Source organism: Vicugna pacos, chromosome 8, assembly GCF_048564905.1.
Source record: "Vicugna pacos chromosome 8, VicPac4, whole genome shotgun sequence".
In the NCBI taxonomy this organism is placed as follows: Eukaryota; Metazoa; Chordata; class Mammalia; order Artiodactyla; family Camelidae; genus Vicugna; species Vicugna pacos.
In genome coordinates this window covers 30,058,977-30,077,488 of record NC_132994.1, presented here as the reverse complement: position 1 = coordinate 30,077,488, position 18,512 = coordinate 30,058,977, and the positions used below count along the sequence as shown (strand labels likewise).

General features: G+C 33.9%; 1 long non-coding RNA gene across 1 annotated transcript in view; it reads left to right on the top strand.

The window, feature by feature from the left end:
- The window catches only part of LOC140697677 (uncharacterized), a 201,815-nt gene that overhangs the window by 167,849 nt on the left and 15,454 nt on the right, over positions 1 to 18,512 (top strand). Inside the window, exon 3 of the long non-coding RNA XR_012074883.1 lies at positions 9,892 to 10,026. This is a non-coding gene — a long non-coding RNA (uncharacterized lncRNA). The remainder of the gene's footprint in view (positions 1 to 9,891; positions 10,027 to 18,512) is intronic.

The window sequence follows — 18,512 nt, the reverse complement described above, 5'->3', positions numbered from 1 at the left end:
AAGTTTTGTTAGAGCTGCTCTATTTATAATTTCCCACACTATTATGGTGTGTCCCTGTTGAGGTCTCTTATGTCGAAGTCGTCTCAGGTTATTGTAAGCTGTCGTTGAAAGATGTTGACAGTTCTTCAGCCCTAGATGAGCGGTTCCCTTGTTCATCTTGCAGCTCCTCAATTGTGCTTTACTCAGCTTTATGGGGTTTCGGTTTAAACAAGTTAAACTTGCTATTCATTGACAGAACCAGTGGAAACCCTATGCATATTTTTGCAGTACTTTTTCTGTGAAGCATCCTTCTCTCCTGCCCTCTGCTGTGCGAGCTGTGTATCCCTCATCTCCTCGAGCTCCTCTCCCGGTTTTCTCAGCTCTCTGAGGTGCCGTGCTCTGCCAGGGTTCTTCTCTCCACCACAGTCCAGGACGTTTCTTCAGGCCTAAAACTGGGGAAATTTTAGGGCTCTCCTCATTCGTCAAAGTATACAGTTTTATTGGTTCTCTGAAAACAAGTATTACTGTAACTGAGCAGGACCCTGTGGGGGCTTCCCATGTCAGACCCCTCCCCCTGTCCTCTGCTGCAGCTCCTCTCTGCAGGACCCAGATAATAGTCTCTCATGCATGTTTCCTGAATTTTTCAGATGCTAACAACTACCACTAAAAGGGAGAAATTACTACTTGATGATCAAAGCAAGTCGCCCCCAGACCTTCTGGCACCTAAGGGTTGATGGTGTTTACTGCCTTGTTCCCTCAGTATCAACCAATCAGAGAATTGCACACGAGCTGCTCTTGTACCCTGCGATACCCGCCCTCCCTTACCTGGCCTTTAAATATGCTTTGCTGAAGCCCTTTGGGGAGTTTGGGGTTTTCTTGGGTATGAGCAACCCTGTCCTCCTTTCTCGGCCCTGAAATAAACCTTTCTCTGCTACAAACTCAGACATTTCAGTTCTTTGGCCTCATGGTGTGTCGGGTGCATGAACCTGCCTTCGGTAACATCACGTATATTTTCCCCTAGGTTCTACTCTTTAATCTTGCACTTCATCCGTTATAACTGACACTGTGTTGAATTTAGTTCACCTGATTCTTACACTGTAATGAGTATAATTTTTTAGCCAGTAGTTTTATCCCACACATCCTAAGTTTCAGTGAGTCCACATTTCTTGGCCTAATGCTCTGTGTTTAGAGTAGCTACTGGGATACACTTGTTGTGAATATAGATTATTTGTTTGCACTGAGACAAGAGACGTTCATAGGTTTTTAATCCTGTGTACACCGTGTAGTATAAAAATTGCTCATAGATTTTGGCTTATTGAAAGTACCCTTCCCTGTTTCCTAGCACTATGAAATGTGTAAAAGCTCATTTTTATGTTCTTATTTGCAGTGAGGATTTTGGAGGTGATTTAGATGCTTAGGCTCATGCTTCTACCCTGAAATAAACGTCTTCTACAGATTTATTAATGGATAGAGTCAATAAATACTCATAAAATATAAGCATCAAGGAATAAAAATAGTAGCAATTCCATGTAACAATCTAACTCTGTATTTAGTACCCATAATTTATGACATTATATAAAGAATAGGCAGTATGGCATTTTGTAGAAAAAAGTATCATCTCAGGAGCAATTAAATAGATGCAAATTAAAATCATTTTAAGATACGATTATAATTGTATTAAGCTAGCAAAGTAGAATAAAATATAGATACTACATATTGGTTTTGGGGGTTCATGCACTTTATATGCCTCTTATGATAATTAAAATTTGGCATGCTTTTCTTTCTAGAGTTAAATTTCACACACACACACACAATCCTAAAACTATCTACATACTTTCAAACTGCATTTTGCCTTTAGGAATACTAATCCAGGAAAGTATTCCTCAAGAAGAAATTTTAAAGTAAATGAGACAAAGTGTTTATTGTCTCGGTATCACTCGAGAAAAAGTTGGAAACAAACTAAATGTCCAACAAAAATATCATTTCTATGCAAAGTATGTAAGATTAACATAATAGAATGCTATGTGTATTTAAAATGTTGAATGTGTACCCCATCTCAAAAGATGGAAATGTTTACAAGAAATGCTAATTAGTTGTGAAACACAGAGTATTATAGACTTAATGGTGTTAAATCAGTTCTATATCAGTATTATAATGCTTGCAGTATATTTTGGAGACAATCAAATAATCCATGATTAATATTCAAAAGGTCTACCATTTTACATAATTTCCTAATATTAAAGCTTGATATTATTTTCTTCTAATTTTAATATGAGAAACATACATGAAAACTTGAACTTCCTTTTAAACATATTTTGCTCAAATCATCTTACATATATTTTAAGCAAAATGACCTCAATACTTAATTAAACCATAGTTACCTTTTTTGAATTTATCATTTTGAAATTTTAAAAAATATTTCCAGAAAAAAATAATTGCATAAAATGTCATGGAAAGAGGCAGGAGTAGAGATCTTAGTAAATCTCGAGAATTCATCACATTTTGCTGCTGTGTAAGGGAATCACTGTGGGGCTTTAAAAGGCAATAGACTTTCTCTTGTAATTACCATCATTTTCCCCAGTTTCTGATTATTTGCAAAACAATAACCATTTGGGCAGTGGTTAATTGTTTCTCTTCAAACATTTGACACATTCTTCATTACTTTTAGTGGATGTGAGTCTTTTACTAAACCACAATTATAATTAAGACTGATGAAATCATTAGGCTTGTTGTAAACATTCAGTTTATCCAGATAGAGTTTGGCAACATTTTAAAGGTCTTCTGTCAGGTTCATTCAATGTGTAATTATTTGTTGTTGATGTTGAACTCTCCAGCATGACTATCGTCATTTGTCAATATGCTCTATCGGAGTAAGTCAGCTCATTTTGTTTATATTATTTCTGATCCACCTACATTTAAAATAACAAATACCACTTCTAAAAAATACTCATTCATCTCTTCTGTTCTTAATATAGTGGATGCCAAGAAGTGCTGTCATTCTGTTTACTCGCTGGTGAAGTAAATTTGTTATGGGCCAAGCCCCATTGAGGTAAAAAATTAAAAAATCATTCCTGACCTCAAGGCTCTTATATTCTTGTAGACTGACAGTCATACAAAGCGCTATGAAAAATCTATAAAATGCTATGTAAATTCCAACCAGGCTAAGCGTTTCTGAGACAAGTCTTGCTTCTCTAATTTTGTATAGTATGTGTTGTGAATATACATCAGATGTTTTTTACATGATTAAACTGTGTTTGGAAGATCCTCTTGCTTTTTGTCTGAGATCTGTTCCTTGTGAATCTTTAGGGATTCCCCAAAGGATATGGAAACTTGCAAGGAAATTGCCCTTCTTTCTTACACATTTGTGGTCAGCAATCTGTGGCAGCTTTAACTTTACAAGATTTTGCCTTAAAATACTTTGACAGAATCAGAAACAGACTCTCAGACATAGAGAACAAACTTGTGGTTACCAGGGTGGAAGGGGGGTGGGAGGGGATAAATTGGGAGTTAGAGATTTGCTGATACTAACTGCAAATGGATGAACAAGTTCATGCTGTATAGTGTAAGGAACTATATTCGATACCTTGTAGTAACTTATGGTGAAAAAGAATATGAAAACGAATATGTCTATGTTCACGTGTGACTGAAGCATTATGCTGTACACCAGAAATTGACACAACATTGTAAACTGACGATACATCAATGAAATAAATAAATAAATAAACACACACACACACACACACACACACACACACACACACACACACACACAAATTAACAGGCCAACTGGGGGGTTTTATTTCTACCAGCCAGTTTCTGAGATTTAAATACTAAAAGACTTTGTTCTATTTAATTTGAAGTAAGAACAAGAAAAGAAATGATGGTAAACACACTAACAAACATTCTGCTTCAAGCAAAGCCTAGGGTATTTGGTGAATTCGAATGATTATTGAAGGTGACACTTCTCACTAGCACTCTTAGCCAATGTTTGGATCTTTAAACTTCACCAAGGGGATTATAGCCTGTGGTGACATTCCTTAGTTTTATTTCAGTGAGTGTATGATCAATTTTAAAAGTGAAATTAGAGACATTATTCAAAATAGTTTAAAGGATAACTCTTCCAAAGTACCCCTTGATTGAAATAATTTTGCTATTTTACAGTTGCTCAAGACTTTTTTTAAAAGCCTTTGTACAGAAAAACCAAATTATTCTGTTACTAAATTTACAGGGGCAGCATAAAATAAGTATTTTACATAACCTACTGGCAAATATTTCTTTTTAAACTTAAAAATTAAACATAAAACTTACCCTAGATCAGGTAAAATGTTGGTGTCCAATTATGGCTACCTCTTAAGAGCACCTGGAGAAGTTTTGAAAACATGTTAATGCATATACACAACCATGGAGCAGTTAATCCAAATTTCTAGGGGTGAGGCCCTGGCAAGAGTATCTTAAATTCCTCAAATGGTTTAATATGCTATCAGGTATGGTAACCTCTTTGTAAGAGGTCTCAGCCCTAGTGAGGCTACAGATGGCCCTACCAAGTCCTGGGTTTGCAGACTGAATTGGGAAAAGTACAGCATCTGTGAGGGTAAAGTGCCGTTTTAGGAGAGAACTCCAATCAGAAGTATTAAATCAAGTCCAGAAATGCACATCATTGGTCACTGTATCATCCTGATCACTTCTCAAAGTGAGAAAATCAGTAGTTTGGGTTTTGGTAAAGAACCAAGAAAAGACTGTTTTAGTTCAATCACATTAAGGGAAATTAAGGGGCTTATTCAAATAAAAAGTTGACCATAATATATATGTACTGGGCTCCTGAAAATGAGCTCAGTGAAGACTAAAAACACATGCTTTGACTATTTGTAGTCATTTTCCTGACAAATTTTTTTTCAGATGCTGGAGACTTATGTCTAAGCTCTTTGAAGTAGAAATTACATGGTATGTGCATTTGTGGAGGGAGTGGTCCAGTAAGAAACTCTTTTATTTATATCTACTACTAAGTACAAAAATTTTAGGACTGTTCAAGTTGTCAGGCAGTTAGTAATAAATATCTTTTATATAGGAGTGATTCTTTTAGCAGTTGAATTATTTTTATATGGTCTTGGGCAAGATTAATGCCCTGTACTATTTTCCCCAGTATTTTAAATAGTCGTAAGTGAAGGTGAAAGCACAAACTCTCTATACAAATGGCCATAAAGCTTTCTTTCATTTTCTTGTTCTGTAGAAGACATGATTCATAAATAAAGTCCACACTGTGGTTTGTAAAGATCATGGGCTTTGGGAGCAGTCAGGCCTGTATTTTAACCATCCCCCGATTTACTAGTTGTGTGATACATGGCAAGGTCCACATGTTGTGGTTTAACTTCAGAGATTGTAGTTGCTTTTTTATAGCTGCCATTATTATTCCTTTCTTCTTTCCCGAACCTTTGAATATCAGCCGACTTCAAAGTTTGTTAGCTTTTTCTCTCTATGTATTTTGCCCATTAAATTCACCTGATTTCCTGGTTCCAAAAGGCATCTCTAAACTGGAGATATGGTCATAGCCTGGTTATAGCCCCGATGTCTTCACTGATTGGATACCTGATTATATCCTAGACACATTTACCTAAGTCTTTTGCAGGCATCTTCTAGTTCAACATATCCAATATTAAATTTGTCACTCTTCCCCCGAAAGACTGCTTCTCACGCATCCCTGACTCAGTGAGCAGAACTTCTAATTTGATTCAAGTTAAAAATTTGAAAAAGAAAAATCTGCACATTCAGCCTCATCCACATCCTCATCCATTAGTTCATGTCAGTCTTGCACCCAGCACGTCTTTGATTATAAGCACTCGGACTTCATTCATACTGCTCCTTTCTTGGTTTAGGTTAATCGTCTAAACCTTAGTTTAGGTTAATTATTACCAAAGCTGCCTTCATGCCTTTGCTGCCTCTTGACTTGCAGATCTTCATGGATTTTTGCTCTGTAACTGTAAATACCTTCTTAAACACAGTTCTTTTCATGTTATTTTTGTGATCAACACCTTACAGTGACTTTCTATGCAACTTCTTCTCAAGGCCTTTTGATCTAGTAATCTAGTACTTTCTTTCATTTCTTACCATTTTCCCCTTATGTGATTCTGGCACGTTAAACTCTCACCCCCAGCATTTTTCATTTGCTTCTCCCTCTCCGCAAAGCTCCTTATCTACCCCCACCCCAGATTCATTCATTCACATATATATGTATTTATACACACACATACATACATCTCCACATATACCTATGTATCCAACTTAGACTCATTCTTCATTCTCTATTGAACTTTCAGTTTAAATTAAGTAAAAATTGATGGAATACCTATTGCACTTACCCTTCCTTGTATTAGCATTATATTTAGATGTGTGGGAGGCAGATTTTTTTTTTTTTTTTTTTTTTAGTTTATATGTTTCTAGATAAAGAGGAGACAATGCTGCAGCTGGTTCTGACTTAGATCACAGGATCCTGGGTTTCAAGCTTGATGCCATAATTAAATGAGGCTTTCAGAGTCTTGAAAAAGAAGTATGTTTGTTTTGCATGTGGGAGGATTGTTAGTAGTTGTGGTCAGAAGACTTAATGTTAGGTTACAAATGTTATCACAACAGTTTGAACCCCATCTCAACAGAAGGCAGAGTCACCCCCTGTAGTTGGGGTTGGCACAGCCCTGATGTGGTTTGACCAACAGAATGTGGTAGAAATGAAGTTATATGAGGTCTGGACCTGGGTCTTAAGAGCCCTTGGATCTTCCTCTTGCTGCTTCTTGGGACCATAGGAGGATATGTGAGCAAATAGGACAGCCTGCTGGATGGTTTGGAGGCATACAAATAAGCTATTTAAGCTGAGCAATGTCACCACCTCCACCACCCCAGCTGGGCTAGGAGCTGACCGCAGACTGATGAATGGAGCCACTCAGGTCCAGTTTAGCCTGACCAAGTTCAAAAGATAAGATCAAATCACTCCTCAGTCCCAACCTTTGGAAACGCTCTCCATCTTACTCAGAATAGAAGCCAGCTCATCTAGGATCAGAGACTGATATGATCTGGTCCCTTGCTATCTCTCTGATTATCTTTTTCTACTGATATTCCGGCCCCTTTACTGTTTGCTTTGGCATCATTGATTATTCCTCACACAGGCCAGACAAGCAAACCTTTGCTATAGCTGTTACCTCTACCCCTAATACATTTCCCAGTAAACCACTTACCCTCACCAGATAAAGGCACTGCTTTAATATCACTGTCTCACTATATACTACAGTGATAACTTTTACTTAAATCTGCAGCCTTTTCTGTGTCCCTTCCATACTCTAATTTTCCTTTTACTGCCCCACAGCACTTACGACTTTCTAACACAATATATAATTATATATTTTTGTTATTTATATATGTATTTTAAACACTATACCATTTTATTATCTATTTATTTATTTCTTAATGGAGGTACTGGGGATTGGACCCAGGACCTCACACACTCTACCACTGAGCTATGCCTACCCTGCTGTTATTTATATTTTCCCATCTACTGGAATATGAATTCCACAAGGACAGAGATCTTTGTTTGGTTCATGAAGGCATTTCAGGCAATCAGGATTATGTAAAGTGCTTGGTATATGTTTGTGGAGAACATTTATATAAAAGGGTACCATTTTATTTTATATATATAAATAAAATATATATTTGTATTATTTTTTCATTTAGTATTATAGTCTAGAGATTTTGCTATGCTTTAAGATACTTTTAAAGTATTTTAATGCATACAACACTAATTTAACCATTCAGTGGTTGTCGGAGTTAAGCTTTATATTATTAGATATAATGCATGAATGAAAATCTTTTAAATGAGTTTGTGTTTTAGAATAAATTCAGTAAGGAAATGTGATGGATCAGAGGATGTGAACACTTTAAAGTCACTTTTTTTTTCTAAATAAAAATATAATTAATACTCTCAATACTAATCTCTTTTTAAAATGTGAAAGTTGGCAGATATGTGACAAATGGCAAGTGACTCTGTGACTCGTTTTATAATTTCTCTACCAAGTAATAAAACAAATATAATCCTCCATATATATTTATGACATTATACACACACACACACACACACACACACACACACACACACACACACACACGACATCAAAATACAGGAAAACATCTTTATGTAAACTTATGTATGTTTTAGGGCAGAATTTTTATTAAATTCTGACATCTCCATTATACTGTGGCAGTTATGCCTGTATGTAACTTAATATGTTCCATTAAATAAGGAGTTGGTTTACAGTTGGGATTCTGAATTTCAGTAATAATTTATATGAATATATTTAAGATAAAAATAGGCCCAGAGGTTAAAATTAATATTATGATTAAGTAACCTTTAAAAATATTATATAATTATATAGTAAATATGTCTTTCTCTATGAATTACTTTGGTTACTTTTTTCTCTAGGAATAAATGATGGGCTGAATAATGAATATTTTTCTTTGGCTTATTAATCAAAATATTAAAATATATTACTGCCTAGAATATTTATCTGACCATCCAAAAAATATAGTCATAACTGATCATGTCAAGCCTTTTCCTTAATTGCAAAATGGACACTATTAAAGGATAAACATGAAAATGTATTCATGCTTTTCATACAATAGGATAAACATGACAATTATTTTATTGCTCTTATCCATAGTTTTCGATGATGTACATTTTCTAGAGATTTTCCTTTTTACAGAAATCAAAACAGTTTTGTTCATCTTGACCTGTCTCGTAACTTTTGAGGCAATGCTGGAAGGTGTTTATGTAAAAGAGCTAATTTTTCCCTGATGATTTGATTCACATTGATTTCCTCCTTCAAAAGCTCGTTTTGTAACTTCTGCCTGAAACATAAAATTAGTAACTCATTACATGTTTTCTTGTTCAATGCTGGCTCCAGGCAAAACTGTTAGTTCCCAGAGGTTGTCTGAGATCCTCTTCACCTCTCCTTTCTATATACTTTTCCTTTTTGTAGGAAGCCTCTGCCTCAGATACTCTAAAGTCTTTCTAAAAAATTTGAAACAAGTCAGCATAAGTGTGAATTATTATAAAACAATTATTTTCCTCCTTCAGAATTCACCGTTTTAGCTTTTTTTCTTTTTCTTGATTTAGGGATACGAGATTCTATGGCCCAGAACAAACAAACAAAAAACCCACTCTACATTTTTAAAGTGGGAAACATTCAGTGATCCTAAAATCATCAGATAGAATTTATCTGTTATTCCTTCTCCATAATCCTGGACTTGCAGATCAAATTTTTTCAGATAGGAGTAGTTTGCATAAATCACTTATAAGTAAGCTCATAAAGAAAAAGAAAGCCTTTCTGCCTTTGTATGCCCGGTAGCACCTAGCACAGTGTAGATGCATACTAGGAGCCTAACAGACACATACGGGTGGCTGGAGAAGATATTGATGTATATTATTTTATTTCAATGGATTAGGCTTCTCTGCAGGAGTATATCTTCTGGTTTGGGTAAATTTAATTCTGGACATCACTCTATGTTCATATGTCAATAAAAGATCAATATTTGGATGAAATATTTTTACAGAATTGTGACAGTAATGCACAGAGATTGAGTTTCTAGAAAATATAAAGTATTCATTTTATTTGTATTCAATTTGAACAGGAAAAAGAATCTGAATTGAGAAAAATTGTTGAACTTCATGTAATTTTTATCAAAACAAAAATTCTTTAAAAGAATTTCTGCCATTCTTCTCGTTGATTTATAAGGTCTAGATCTTTTCTCAAAGCTGGGAGAGTTTATGAATGCTTCAGCCAAGAGAATAGGGCAGTTTACTGTTTGTTATTTCTGGGATCAGATTGTAAAAGGCCACACAGCTTCCACTTGATTTACTTGGGACTCTCACTCTAGGGAAAGTCAGCTTCCATGTACAAACTGCTTAATCCTAAAACAGCAGGCTATTCAGCAGACCAGTGAAGCACAGCCTCCTGTCCGTCTCCAGACACGTGATCCCTCTTGGATTGTTCAAACCAGCCTGTCCACCAGGTGAGTACCAGGAGTGATCTCAGCCCCTGTCATAAGGAGCAGAAGAACTGTACAGCTCCGCCCTGTCCGAGTTCATGACCTACCAAATCTGTGACATAAATTTGAATGGCTGTGGTTTTCAGCCATAAAGTTTGTAGTAGCTTTTCTTTTTTTTTTTTCAAGACAATAATATATATTTACTTCGTACATTATGGAACAGCTTTCAAAAGCAAAACACTCAGTGAGTTTCAAAGAATTGGGATGTAAAAATCTCTGTGCCAAACCAAGAAAAGAAATATAAGCATAGGTAAAGTGGACCCAGGTAATATGAAGTCCAAAACAAAAGGTAAGCCAAGGACTCTGAGAAGAATATTTTAAAGTAAAAAACAAAATAAATTCTTTGTTATAGATGATATGACAAACATGCTGGATAATTTTAACAAGAATAAGAAGGGGTATTATAACACTACATATTTATAAAGTGACTACAGTCTGCTGCCTTCCTTAGCTAATTCCCCTTCTCCTCTCAGCTTTTCGTAGGTATATTTATTCTGTCATAGGTAAATATCTAATAACGATGGATTATATTACTTTCTTCACAGGCAAAAATCTAATGTCCCGTTTCATGCGTTCCTGAAGTAATAAATGTATTCACAAACACATTTACGCAATCTATGTACTATTTAATAAAATGAATGCTAATTTTGTTTTTAAGTCTTTTGTTTAGAAGCACATCGTTTTATCCCCAATATCTACAGAAAAGTTTGAAAAATTAAAATAATTACAATACATCATGAGAATGCAGTCATTTATGAGAGACTGTTTATCATTATCAACTGCTTTAATACATTTTTGTGAGAACTTTGAAGCTGTAAATTTCATTCATTCAGTTCATGGGACATGACTAGAAAAGGTCAGTCCTTATTGTCAAATCTATCAGTCAGATCTTTCTATGAGGAATAAAAAAGTCTGTTTTTCAATTCAAATTAGTCTGTTAATATGCATTCCAGACACCCCCCACCTCTAACTTTTGAACTTTAAGATAAAAAGGAATATATACATGTATAACTGAATCACTATGCTATGCATCAGAAATTAGCACAACATTGTAAACCAACTATACTTCAATTAAAAAAAAAAGCTGAGGCACAGAGGCACCTCTCCCTTCACTGTTTCTTAGGATGTTCTGTTTGTTTTTGCTTCAAGTGACTCACCCTTAGATGTCACTCATTCTTTGATGAGGAAAGGATGGAAAAGTTAAATTTTTCAAAATATTCCTCTGATAAGCACCCAGTTGTTCTCACACTTTGAGGCAACGCATTAATCTAAGATTTAGAAATGTTCTTGTAACTACCTTCTTTTGTGGGGGTTGAAGAAGGCAGCTTGTGAAAAGTGAGGTGGAAAAGAGAGTCCACGAAATGGTGGCACATTCTCAAGTAGATCAGTTTAAAAACTTGGGTACATTTGAAGGTGAAAATCTGTAAGGTGATTGGCTTAGAAGTCCCTCCCCTTTCCTATCTGTTCCTGTGCAAATCCAGATGTAAGTTCAGGCTTAAAAACTATCTTACTTACAGAACATTGATTTAGAAAACAAGAAACACTCCAGGTTTTATATTGATTTAATATAGCACTTTAATGACATGTAGTTAGTAAACTTTACTATTATTATTTTCTTTTTATCAATATTTATAATTACATTATTAGTAGTATTTACTATTTGCAGTTGACTTCAAAGTCCACTAAGTCTACTGCTATTTTTAAAGTCTGTTTGTTGGGTTTTTTTTTTCTTTTTTGAGGGGAAGGTAATTAGGTTTTATTTATTTATTTTAATGGAAGTACTGGGGATTGAACCCAGGACCTTGTGCATGTTAGGCATGCACTCTAGCACTGAACTGTATACCCTCCCCCTAATCTATTGTTATTTATTCGTTACTAACTCCATCAGTGTGGGAATGAGTCTTGAATAATGTGAAAACGCCCATGATGAATTTCTAGACCACAGAGGATTAACTCTCCTCAGTTGGCCTATAATGACATAATGTATCGATAACATCTTTCATGCTTTATCTGTATTACTAATTTGTTGATACAAATTAATAAAAATGAAGGTTATATAATTTTACTTAAAATAATTCCATCATTTTTTAAAGTGTATAATATCAATTTCTTCATAATACCTTTTCACTTCCTTAAGGTCACAAGACCAGTCTCAACTTCATTATGCAGGAAGAGCTCAGTCATTGACTCATTGTATTTTCACTGTTACTTTCTGTACTTGCCCATATGCATCTGATTATTTGGGACACCCTCATTACTATTTTAGTCCAGCATTTACTTATGTACCTTATGACCCTGTCTGTTTCCTTCATTACTATATCCCCAGCAAAAACTTAGTGTCTGATTTTTAGATGTTTTTCAAAAAAAAAATTAGATGAATTAACTAATTCTGTTAATGAGTTAACAGAAGATTGGCAGAATTTGTCTTTTAATAATATTACTGAGCTAACCATTTGTTGTCCACATTTATTTGATTTTTCTTTGGAAGAATATAAATTTACAGTTCTATTTTATTTTATTGAATTACAGTCAGTTTACAGTGTTCTGTCAATTTCTGTTGTAGAACACAATTTTTCACTTGTACAGGAACATACATATATTCATTGTCGCATTATTTTCTCTGTGAACTACCACGAGATCTTGTATACATTTCCTTGTGCTATACCATATAAAGTTGCAGTTCTAAAAAAGTAAACACATTACCTTGATATGGGAAGCAAAGTATATGATGGCATATTGGCTGGGCTAAAGTTAAAGGATTTGCATCAATATCAAAATTTCAGAACATTTAAAAAGAGTAATAATAACCATAATCTTAATAATAATTGTAAAATAAACTCTAATCTACACAATAGTTGTGATACTTAATCTTTATATACATCTGTCAAAATTCATCAAATTGTACATCTGAAATATGTGTAGTTTACTGTATAGGAGCCATACCAAAATAAAGGTGTTAAAAAAAAAAGTTCCACTTATTTCACAAATTCATCCTCTTAATGATTCTGATCAAACTTATGCAGACTTTTTTCTCAGTTTAAGCACTCCTTTGATATATGTTATTTTATATTTTAAGAGATACTATCTCTCAGTGTCTTTTCTTTTTACATTATTTTTTAAATAATTTTGTCACTGAGTGGATCCCTGTTTATTTTGAAAACTATCACAAAAATTTAATACAATGAGATATGAATTTAATATAGTTGACTTATTTGTCTTTTGAAGATTTACTGTTCATTCTATTCTATCATTTGACCACCTTTTGTTTGTTAATTCTATTTATCCTGTTAAGACTAAGTTCTAAAGTATTGCTTAATTTCACATGTATGCATATTTTTCTCTTATATTCTTAAATGATTTCATTTGGAATTCTTTTCATATAGCTTCTCATTTCTGAGAGATTTTATTTCCATTGAATAATTGGGTTATATTTATGAGCTTCTATCTGATTTTATAACCTGCCTTATTAGAATAATCACTGGGAACATTTTAATTGGCCATTAGTAAATATATTTCATTATTATTTTAATATTGCTGACCTATAGTTAATGTACTTGAAAAGACAATTCCCTGTTCATTTGATACATCTTCTATAATACACTCTAAAAAGTAATTGTCAGGACAATCATGTTGATTTCTATCCAACTTGTTTAGAAGACCAGTAAACAAATTCTTTGTCATGTGTTCCCTGAATGTACTTTTTTGTCCAGCATCTTGAAAATTGCTCCGTCTCCTTTGACGTGGGTTGATCCAGACTGACTTTCTAATAACGACCTGATAATTTACGACGAGCTGTCTCCAGGTTAGAGGACTATAATTCTATTTCACAGGCACTTCTATATAGTTCAAGGAGACGACAATGCCAGAGGGTAAGAAGAAAAGAGCACCTTCTCTGATGCTGCGGTCATAAAAGCTATCGATTCCACTGTAGTCTGAGCTTTTTATCGGAAAACTGAGATAAAACCTTGAAAATAAAACATCTAATCTATTGCTAGGTTACTGAACTGATAGGCTTTTGGTCAAACTTCCCTGTAAAACACCTAAGCAACTGTTTCCTGCACAGATATTTAAGTGTACTTAAGTTTATTAAATTGTATTTATGATCTATTGAAGGCACATGAAGAAGTCACCTAAACTCCAACACTTTTCTTGGATTAGAAGAGTCATGTGAAGTTGAGACAACAATCTCCGTTCCTTAGTGCAATTCTTTCATGCAGATCAGACCCTAAAGAGCAATATAAAAAGATGATCTCATTATAAGTCAAACAAATGAAACAATAATTGCCTAATTTTCAAGATTAGGTTCCATTGTTTGCTTCCCCAATTATTATGTTTTCAATTTTGGATAAATATTCTAAAGAGCAACTAAAGAAAAGAAAATAGAATGTTTAGCATTTCCTGATTGCTCTGTGTGTGTATGTTTTCCTGATACCCTGAGAAGAACAGCTAAAAGATTCTACAAACATTGTCTTCACAATTTACCCAGTTATGTTTGTCCCATGTAAGATTATAATTATATGATCTGATCTGTTGTCTTCCTTTTGCTCCTAAATAGCCATTATTTTTGTCCTGTTCACCCTTTGCTTTCTTGAGTAAAATCCAGTCCTCATTGTTATGAACAGGGACAGAAACTGCTGATGATCTTTTCAACATTAATCTCACTCATATTGATGATAACATTGTGTCCTTTTCAATTTTCTTGGCTCTCCTGCCTTTCTCTCTAGAAACTTATAAATGACCCGAGTAAAAATTTCCAATCTGAACCTGAATTGGTAGTGAGCATCTCTGGATTTCAAGTTCATTATTCTTTCTGGACACACTGTCTGCACCTTTTTTGAATGACTTTTGGGCAAAGTTTTTATTACTCATGGTTAATTGCTATTAGGAAAAAAAAGCAATGTCTTTTTTTTTTTTCTTAAGGATATTGATAGCAGTCGGCCCATATTTATTAATAAAAACTCTATTTCCTGTTTCAGAGACACTGAATGGTACACTGCATTAAGATATAGGTAGTTTCTTTATGAAAATTAATTTTAAAGCCTTTGTTAAGTAGTATTCTGTTCATAAACAACTTATTAAATTACTTTTCTATTACACTAATTATTATACACATCAAAGATTTTCAAGCTATATTTGTTCTGTCACTGTTCCAATTTTTCAAGTTTTGCTTAGCTGAATTTTACATAGCAATGCCAACTTAACTGATCTATTCAATGAAATAGCCAACAGAAATCCATTTTTAAAATCTTATTATATTACTACTTTACTACAAATTAATCAGCAGCTTTCCTTTTACCTTTTAGTCCTTTATGTACCACAAAAGTGTTGCTTACTAAATGTATTATAGATATATTTATTAGCAGTAGTTGATTTGCTTTTCTGAAAATGTAATATTCAAATTTTTATGAACTATATATTAATTGTAATTTGTATTCTAAAAAAAGTTCTTTTTTAGGAAATACAAGTTATCTTAATTAGAGAGTAGTCAGTACTTTTGTTGAAATGATTTATTTATTCATAAATATATATTGATCATCTACTATATGGCTGTCATTAGTGGTGAATAAGATACAGGATTAACTTTACATCCTCTGAAAACATACTTCTGAATGTCAATCATTCCCAGACTCTTAATTAGTAAAGTATCTGTCATACCCTGGGTAAGTTACTTAAAAGAGGTGCTTTAGTTTCCTCATCAGTAAATGGGGATAAAAATAATAACTTCTTCATTGCATTGTTGGAGTAAATGGCCTAGAATAATTCCTCACGTGTAAGTTTTATTATTACATTTGCCAGTAATAGAATGCTAAAACGTTAGAAGAGGTTCTTGATGTCACAAAGTTTACAGTTTATTTCAGGACATACATAAAAAGTTATTCAAACATTGAATTAGTAAATATGAGGAGGATAGAGAATAAAAAGAATAAGGAGCTGTAAGGAAAATATAATATAATGCATAGGTACCTGGATAAGATGCAGACCTCCCCTGAGTGGAAGAGGTTTTTGGAAGTAAAATGTATCACACACTTGACTCAATTCTAAGTTGTATACCATAAAGACAGACTGAGGAAGGAGCTTTGGAAGCAGAGAAAGATTACTTCCAGCTGTTGAGATCTGGGATGATTTATGAAGACGTTAGCAATTGAACCTCATTTTATAAGACTGTCAGATTAGATGTGCTATGTGAGTTGAGGAAAAGAAACTCCAGGAAGAGGGCCCAGAGTGAAGCAAAAAGACATATATATATTATAAATAACATTATACAAATAAGTTATAAATAACATTATACAAATAAGTAAAATCTCATATAATGAGCCTGTTTTCAATTTACTTAATTCCAAATATAAGAATGAATTCCTTTATTAAATGGTCTTCATTTCCCATATAAAATAAGTCCCAATAGGTCCAAGAAAATGAGATAAAAACTGTCTAGCAAAATAAAATAATATATACTAATTTTTTAAACTACTGTGAATATATAACATTATAGTTCTTCAATGTTGTGCTTAGGAGTTGTCCTCACCTCCCTAAATTTACTTCTAAGCATCCTTTGTTAGAATACTATTCATAGTGTGGTCTGAGGACCAATATTGATCTAAAAACTGCTGTCAATCTGCAACAAGTATAGATATTGAAAAAGAGCATGTTAAACTTGTATACAATTTGGCGGAGTAATTTTAGGTAAACAAATTTTGACCCTTGTGCCCTTTTTAATTTAATTTTTATAATCACCTTTACTGTTTGCAATAGATTAGAAATTAAAACAAAACAAAATGGACAAAAAAATCCTCTTGTATCTTCACGACTCAGAGTTTGAAAACACTACATTAGTAAATTGTTTTAGAGAGTCTTCATGGTACAGTAGAGGAACTGGTTATCTTTATAGTTATTATTTATGCTGACAAACTGAGCTGACTCTTGGCTGAAATTTTGAGCTAGAGATGGTGCTTAAAATATGAAATGGAATTCTAGGAGAGTCATGGTCACTAGATGCCATGTTAGAGGTTAATTCTAAATTTAATTTCCTACAGAAAGCAGTAAAATACCATCCAATACAGGATGCATAAGTAACAATTGGGTAGCATATATTAAGTTTATTTTATATATTATTAATATTTTAGAGTCTTCTGTTTCAAATTAGCTTCTCATGGAGAATAATAATTCTCAAAAATATATAAAATTTGTTCCTGGATGAGTTCTGGACATGCAAGGCTGAGGACAGATCCTGAATCCATCCAGCTGCACTAAGTATAAAAATGACTCTGTTCTATTAAAAGTCCTTCCAGCTGTTAAAGAGTAGAATTTTCTTTTAGACTGTAGTTTGAGGATAAAATTAACCAATCCTCTTCTCCTGGGAGTTTATGCACTATGCACTAATTTGCCTGTGAATTTTCAGGAGACACAGAGAAGAACTCTTAAATTTCTTGCCAAAAATAATTTGAATGCCAGAGTCTTACTTTTAGAAGCTGGTGAGCTGAAACTTGCCTCACTTTTCTGTGATCTTTGAAGTGAAGCAGGAGATCCATTGGAAGATTCCTGAAAAAGTTTAAACTGAGAAACCAGCCAACAGTTTAGAGATATTAATGATTAATCCCTAAGTTGGTCTCCAGTTAAAAGCTTTACAGGTACAACAGAGGCGTCCCAGAAAACGCATTTATCTCATGTTAGGATTCAAGAACTGGCTTCTCAGTAACAAATGTTCACCAGCTTAAATGAAACGTGAAATACTATTATCTTCAGAAAATATACTATAAGGTAACATTCTTGAGACCCATGCTTCAGATCATATTACACTGGAGTATATTATGAACCTTGATTTTTTAAAAATATGACTGTATAGTTCATAGTGATTGGTGAAATTGTGATAAAACTGCATTATACACCTTACTTAAAAAGAGAAACATGCCTTCTTTTAGCCTGCCTGTTCAGCAAGAATCCTTTCAGACCCTTTGGCAAAGCAGAAAGGTTTAGGACACAACCTATGTCTTAGGACACAGATTCTGCCTAGGAATGTGCTTAACAATCAGGGATGACTTCCCAAGGGAACTGATGTGCTTTATCAGGGAGGCACAAGGAGGAAACTGATCATGCAAAACTCTAGAAAGGAAGGGAGAAGATAGATGTATTTGTCTCTCAAGAGCAGTCAGTTCGAAAGGAGGAATATTGGGAAATATGTAGGTAGTGAAAGAACCACAGCTCATCATTAGAACCCCTGAACTAGAATCTTAATTTGCTTTCATTTTTAACAGTTTATCCGGATTAATTTTGTTACACATTAATTAAACCTTCAATAATCTGAAAATTTTAGCATGCTTGATGTTTTTCTCAGAGTTGATTTAAAATTAAAAGAATATTTCTGTTGGGTATAAACATTTTCCTGTACAAGAGAAGCAGAGAAACACTCATGGGAAGCAATATTAAATTGATTTTAATATGGGTGATATTTTTAT